A 7,695-nucleotide genomic window follows, 5' to 3' on the forward strand; every position below is an offset into this window, starting at 1 on the left:
AACAAAAATGAGTAAGAGACCTAAACATATACTGCTTCTAGGGGAAACAACTTAAATATAAGAATAGTAAGAGGTTGGAAGTAAAAGAATCTTGATTTCAGCTCAGGTCATGGTCTCACAATTTGTGAGATTGAGCCCCCCCATGAGATTGAGCCCCATCTTGGGCTCTGCACTGACACCAAGAAGCCTGCTTGAAATTTTGCCTCTCCTTCTCTCTCTCTGCCCCTCCCCCACTCACACTCTCTCTTTCTCTCTCTCCCTCAAAAATAAATAAACATTAAAAAATAAAAAGAACCCAGAGGAGACATTTCTATCCTGAAAAGCTTGACTTTGGCAGATTAACAGAAGCATATTTTTATGTTAAGGAAACAGAATCTTTTCTTAAATATAATTTACATGATAATTAAAATTAAGTATAAAAGAAATGCAAATAAAATAAATAACAAATGATAATAATAAATAAAGTATAAAATAAATGCAAAAGGGTATAGTTTGATGAGTTTTACAGATGGATATCCCTATGTAACCACCACCCCAATTGGGATTTAGAACAAGAGTTGGCAAACTATGGCCTGTGGGCCACATCTGGCCTGGTGCCTGTTTTTGAGTAGCCAACAAACAAAGAATGGTTTTTATATTTTCATATGGCTTAAAAAAATTTTTTTTGAAAGAATAATATTTCTTGACATGTAAAATACATTGAAATTCAAATTTCAATGTCCGCAAATAAAATTTTATTGGAGCACAGGCATGCTTGTTCATTTACATATTGTCTGTGGCTGCTTTCGTGCTACAATGGCAAAGCCCATAGTTGTAGTTCAGACCATATGGGAAAAGCCTGAAATGTCTATTATCTGATCCTTAACAGAAAAAGTTTGCTGACCCCTGATGTAGAACATGACCATCCCACCAGAAAATTCTCTCATGCCCCCTTGCAGTACATTCCCCACACTCTATACCCATTCTGCAACAACTGATCTGATTTTTATCACTAGAGACTTAATTTACTTGTTCTAGAACCTCCTGTAAATGAAATTGTATGAAATGTGTGGGTTTTGGGTTTTTTGGGTGTTTTTTTTTTTTTTGATCTGGTCTCTATCTCTAAATATAATGTCTGTAAAACATATCCATGTGGCATGAGTCTGCAATTTGTTGACTTTTTTGCTGTGTAGTATTTCATCATGTGAATATATCACACTTTATCTATTCACTCAGTGACACCAGTTCTGAGCTTCCATGAATAAAGTTGCTGCTACCATTCGTGTAAAGTCTTTTGTGTTCAAGTCAGGTACAAGCCTTTTAGCTAAACACCTAGTGAAATTAGTAGGTTATGAGATACGTGCATGTTTAACCTCATAAAACACTGCCAAACTTTTTGACTCTCCCCAACAGTACATCAGAGTTCCCATTTTATTACATCCCTCCCAGCGCTTGGTATTATTAGTCTTTTTAATTTAAACCAACCTAGAGGGCATAACTTGATATCTTATTGTGGTTTCCATTTGCATTTCCCTGGTGACCGGTGATATGGAGCATCTTTCAATATGTTTATTAGTCACTTATGCATTTTCTTTTGTGAAATATCCAGATATTTCTGGTCCAACATTAATAACTATTCCTATTTTCCTACTTGCTTTGGCTGGTTGGAAGCTTAGAACTCAAGGAGAGGCCAAAATATAGCAACTATACAGAACATCCTGACACTTCATCATCCGTTTTTTTCCCTTATGTTCTTTTGCTCCCATTTTCTTCACCTACTTAATTTTTGATCCTGTGTTTCTCACTTTCTTTATCATGACTCAAGTCCTATTCTGGAATGAGGTAGGGTGACAGGCAAAAAGAAGTATGAAGCTGGCTGGCTTCCCTATTCTGTGCCAAGCACTGTGCTGGGCACTGGGAAGACAGAGAGGGATGTGTCCCTGTCCTCCAGGAACTCATGGGCAGAGGAACCAGTAACTCAAAGATCAGGCAACAAGTGCAGCCCTGGAGGGTTGCCCTGAAGGACAGTGGGCAACATGGGAGGTGAGGGGACAGGGAACCTTTGGGAGATTTTTCTTGACGGAGTGTTGATTGAACAATGAGTCAGTATGGCTCACACAGAGGAGCCCTAGGGATGTGGTGGGGGTGTGTATGCAAGAGAGGATATTTTAGAACGAAGGGATGTTTCGTGCAAGACTGCATGATGTCTTCTGAGAATGTACAGAATTTAACACAGCTGCAACAAGAAATAGGGAAAGTCAGGGAAGTGAAGGGCAGTCATTTGACACCTTCTAACATCTCAAAGACCAAAGCAAGTCACATGGACGAAACCGAAGTCAAGGGCAGGGAAACATCACTCATCTTTGGTGGCAGGACCTGCAAAGTCACACTGTAAAGGATGTGGCCATGGAGAGGGTGAAGAATTGGAACAATCCATGGAGTCTAACACAGCAATATTCCACAGAAGAAGTGATATGTACCTAAAGTGAAAATCTGGACAAGCAGCTGGATCAGATGAACGGGATTTCTGAACGACATTTGGGAGTGCACAGCAGCCCGGGTGCTATGACTTCACACCTCTGAGACACTTCAGGGAAATACAGAATAGCGCAGAAGATTTGGCACCCATCTCTAAATAGGAACCACTCAGGTACTACCAACCACAGAGCGACCATTCAGTGAACTGGAGCCTCATCTAACAAACTGAAATGTACCAAAAATGGCAGATATCACACCATTCTCTAGATTGGATTTTTGCATTTAGAACTAAAACAGAGATTCTGCCTTAAAAATCCATGTCAGCAGTGATTCCATTGCCCAATTATCACTAAACGTGTGATTATAACCATCGGATAATTAAACTATAATGGCACGAATGCGATTGCGTTGTTAAAAAATATTCCTGAGTACCACGTTCACCCCAGTACTAGTTAACTGCTATGCTAATGTCTTGGCACATGTGACTAATAATGAAATGAGTTATAACTGTGTGTTTGGATCACATTACATTGCTTCAAGTGAATCATAATATTTTATAGCTTAATGGAGAATCTGGCTTATAGTAATACAGGAAAAATAAATCTCAGCCAATCATCATCCATTTAAAAAAAAAAATCTATATTCAGCAGCCGACAAGATTTTAACCATCGATAACAATTACCCTGAAACCTTTCTGACACAATAGGTAGATATTTAATATCAATAACGTAAAATACACCCTCACTAATGGAGATATATTAAGATATTGATTAGTTATGCAAGAAAGTTTATGCTTATTCCAGTCCCACTAGTAATTATGAGCAGGCTATTGACTACTTCTTGAACCACATCTTTTAGTCCATTTCCCTTTCTCTACCCAAGAGTACACTTGGCTGGCAGATGATCAGAACAAACAGACATTCCTAGAAAATGTGAACCATATGTGAAACCCAGAGCAGAGAGTGTTTACTGAATGCCTACTAGGTGCACTTTACTGTGTTGCCAAGACCACAGAGCTAAAAGGCACGGCCCCTTTGCTCAAGATGCTTACAGTCTAGTGGTGGAGACACAGGACCACAGAGCACATCGTGGGGAAGGATGGGCTCCGGGACATGCCCAGAAGCAGCTGAGGTGGGGAATTGGACAAGCAACTAATGACTGTAACATAAGGCAGAGGAAGCAGAGGCAGGGCTGGGAGGAAGCGGGAGAGCTGGAACACTGCCTTGAGGGTGAGGCCTTTTCAACAATTTCCTCACATTAATATGTAGACATGACAATTGCTAGGACTCAGGGGCGAGGAGAAATATTAAAGGAAGTAATGTGAAAGCAGGACCTAGAGTTGTAAACAAAGAAAGACTGGAGGCTGCCCCACAGGTCCCTACCCCGACCACAGGGCCCAGGTCAGTCCGTCAACGGACACACCAGCTTTCTGAGGCTTGGAAGGAGAAAGTTCTTCCAAAAGAAGGGCTAAGGAAATCTGGCGGTGAGAGGGCAGAGACTCTTGTGGAGGTATGGCATTTGGGAACTAAGTAACTTTAGAATGATGCAAGAAACAAACTTATTTCTTGTGGTGTTTCAATTGCTATGGATGATTTCAAATTCTCTCTCTCTCTCTCTCTCTCTCTCTCTCCTCTCTCTCTCTTTCACTTCCCTCCCCATCTCTATCTCTGTTGGAATCTTGCCCGCCTCTTAGTTTCCATGCCTACCCCTAGAGGGAATGGTCCTTGTCCCTACACTGGCCCTGGATCCTTTTTCCTGCATTTGTGACGAGCACAGTGCTGTTGTGACCCAAGAGCCAGAGCCACCACCTTGCAGCCCCAAACATCCTATCAAGCAGCTATTCTGGACCAAATTGCTATTTCCCTTTGGTCAGCAGGAATCCAAAAGGTGAGGGGCAGTTGGGTCTTCCAAGAATGAAGCTCATTAGCAACGCAAAGCAACACGAAAACATTCTTTCAGCGTTAAAGACATGCACCAATTCCCCAGGCAATGGGAAATGGCAGAGACCGATGGTTTGATATTTTTTTGTAGAAACATTTTTTTTACAAAATAGAAGACTCCCATTTTTTCACATTCCCTTGAATGGTACAGAGGTAAATGGAGTGAGAGAGAGAACACCCTTTTAAAATATGATCTGTTTTCCTGTGTGCAGGCTGTTTAGAATGCCAATGCCTGGAGGCTATAGGGGAATTCGGGTGAGAGAATTTCCTTCCTTCCAAATTAGAAAACAAAAGAACTAGACCTCAAGGCCATTTCTGCCTTGAAACTCTTCCTTAACATGGTGTTTCACAATTACAATACAACGATTAACAAAGAATGATTTTCTTTCAACCTGGAGTAGAAATGAAACACAGACACCCTGCTGGCCACTCCTGGTGGCAAAGTTGCTACAAAGCAAATAACAAAGCATCAGAACTGACTCTGGTTTTCTTACCAGAGCCAGCCAACAAGTGTATATACAACAGTTTGTATAAAGCTTATGTTCCACCTCAATGCCAAGAGAGGAGGGCCTCCACCTCGCTACAGGGCTTAGTATAGCTTTCCCTGCACACAAGGTGATGCCAATTAGGAAAAGGTAACCAAACCCTTTAAAGCTTGTCAGAGCCCCTTAACGGCCTCTACCTAAAATTGTCATAACTTGGGGCAAATGATAATGGAGCTCCCACCCAAAGTTTCACAAAGCTCTTCTAACGCACACACGTCCACAACCTTGGGGATTCTGTCTTCTTCAACTGGCTGGTGAACTCTTCAGAGCTGGGCACATACCACTCATCATTCTATTCTCATCTCCTGCTGTAGGCCCTGCCTACTGGTCAGCAACTCCGATGTGTTTATTAAATAAATCATGTAGAATTTGTCACTTGCCCAAGATCACACTGCTGATTTGTAACAAAATCAATCCAAGTCTTCCAGTGGCTAACCCCCCTGTGTTTTTCACGACACCTTGAAAGGGATTAAGCTGATTAATAATGGCTTCCATTAAAGGCACCTGTGCGGCTCAGTTGGTTAAGCTTCTGACCTGGGCTCAGGTCACCATCCCCTAGTTCGTGGGTTCAAGCCCCACATCAGGCTCTCTGCTGTCAGCGCAGAGCCTGCTTTGGTCCTCTGTCTCCCTCTCTCTCTGCCCCTCCCCAATGCATGCACACGCATGTTCTCTCTCTCTCTCTCTAACATAAGTAAATATTAAAATATAATAATAATATTATTAATAACAATAATAATAATGGCTTCCATTTATTGAGGTTTTCTTGTGGGTCATGTCCCCTAGCCCAGGGCTATGCATACATTATTAACTTAATCTTTGTTACAACCCTAGAAGATACAGTCCCCATTGTACAAATGCCCAACCAAAGGCCCTGATGTGGACACAAAGGCAGAAGGAATGGCTGATAAGATTAAATTTCCTATAACCTGCAGCTCATTGACAAAGACTTGAGGCGGGAAGAGTAGAACAGTCCACCAGGAACTCCTGACTGTCTTAATGTTAATGCTTTGCTAGAAGGAAAAACAACCTTAGCTTGACAATAGCCTTCAGGATCCTGTCAGTCTTCTTTAGCATATGAAAGTCCTCGTAGAAATTTCCCTCCACTTTACCTCCCCCAACTCCCAAGTATGTAATCAGTCTCTCCTCACAATCTCCAAACAGCTCTTCCTGCCCATGGGTCCTGTCCCCATGCTTTAATAAAACCACCATTTTGTACCAAAGACATCTCAAGAATTCTTTCTCGGCCATCGGCTCCTAACCCACCACCACTCCAAAAACACATCAGGCCCCATCTGTCTTGTCAGAAATTAGGCCATCAACCCAATCAAAGGAGGGACGTGGAAACTCAGAACTCGGTGAAGTGAAGCCTTAATCAACATTCTTGCAAGAGCAGGTGTCTGATGGACAGGCACACTCGGATCGGTTACAACAGACAATTTATCTCCTAGCATGCAAGTCCCCCTCCTTGTTCCTCATTGGCTGAGGACTTCAGAGGTTACAGCCTTACCCGGATGTCACCTATGCCCATGTAAGGCAAAAAGTAGTCTGATTGGAACAAATGTACATTCTCTGAGGTGAAGCAGACTTTCAGTCCCTCCTCCCTTTCTTCTTTGGCACACGCTCATTGCAAAGCCCTCAAAAATGAACCCGCAAAAAGGAGAGGGGAAGAAGCACCAGGAAGTGAAGTGTCTAAGGGTTTGGGACTCCACTTGGGGGGTGGGGGGGTAGTACATATTTCCAATAGGTTGTAAACCTATCGTTAATTAGCACAGCTTTTACTTGATATTTCTGAAAATGAATCATCTCTCTTATTCCTCACATATCTGAAGTCACAATGCAAGGTGGCAAAGCTGGCTGGTATACACCAGCCTGGCCCCACATCGCATGCTTTCCCCACCCTGAGATCCCTCCTCCCTAAACAAAAGAAACCAAACACATTTGTAGGCATGAGTCCTGAATGGCAGAAGACCACGAAATGATAAAATAAGTTGTTGATGCATTTTTTGGAAGGTGTAAAAATCTGTTTCCTCTTGGTGAGAATTTTATGAAAAAATCCGAATCAAGTTAAAAGTAGGATGGGAGAAGGAAAAAAAAAGAGTTTGGAGATGCTGTGCTCCTATTTAAATCCTATTAAGGCACAAACTGAAGTCCTTTAGGGACATGCACAAGGAGAGTTGCATTAGGAAAAACCCAAAGGATTCTGGGAGTGGCTGCCTGCTATGTGCCTTCGTCCTGTGAGATTAGCCATTTAAGAGGCTCATAAAAATAAGTAAACAAACTTTCAAAAGGCTGGACCTACATCTTTCCTCCAAAAAGCCAACAAGGAGCTCCTGCTAAGAAATTGTCACAAACATACAAAGAATCATGTTACTACCACAGGAGTCTTTTACCTACAGCCTGGAAATGTGATCTTTTCTGTTCAAATGTGGTTGAAATTTGTTGGGGCTGGAAAATAGATTATTCTTTCCTTAAAAGGGCAAACTGACTGCTTTGTGGCTAGCGCAAACAGGCTTTATCTTGGCTGATTTAAACTCCACTTGTGTCGGGTTAGACCCAAACAATGTGTCTGCTCTGACTCCCCCTATCTTATCTAGACAGCTGGATCGTGTGGACTTTTGTGATTTGAGCACCCAGACACAGAATACTGGTCTTGAGGTTAAAGAACCGTGAGCAAAAAAAGAACCACAATCAAATTAGAATCTTACAGACTCCAACATCATGGACCGTTTGAGCAAAACAAAACCAGGGATGAT

This window comes from Herpailurus yagouaroundi, unplaced genomic scaffold, assembly GCF_014898765.1.
Source record: "Herpailurus yagouaroundi ecotype Mexico unplaced genomic scaffold, PumYag 202, whole genome shotgun sequence".
Classification (NCBI taxonomy): Eukaryota; Metazoa; Chordata; class Mammalia; order Carnivora; family Felidae; genus Herpailurus; species Herpailurus yagouaroundi.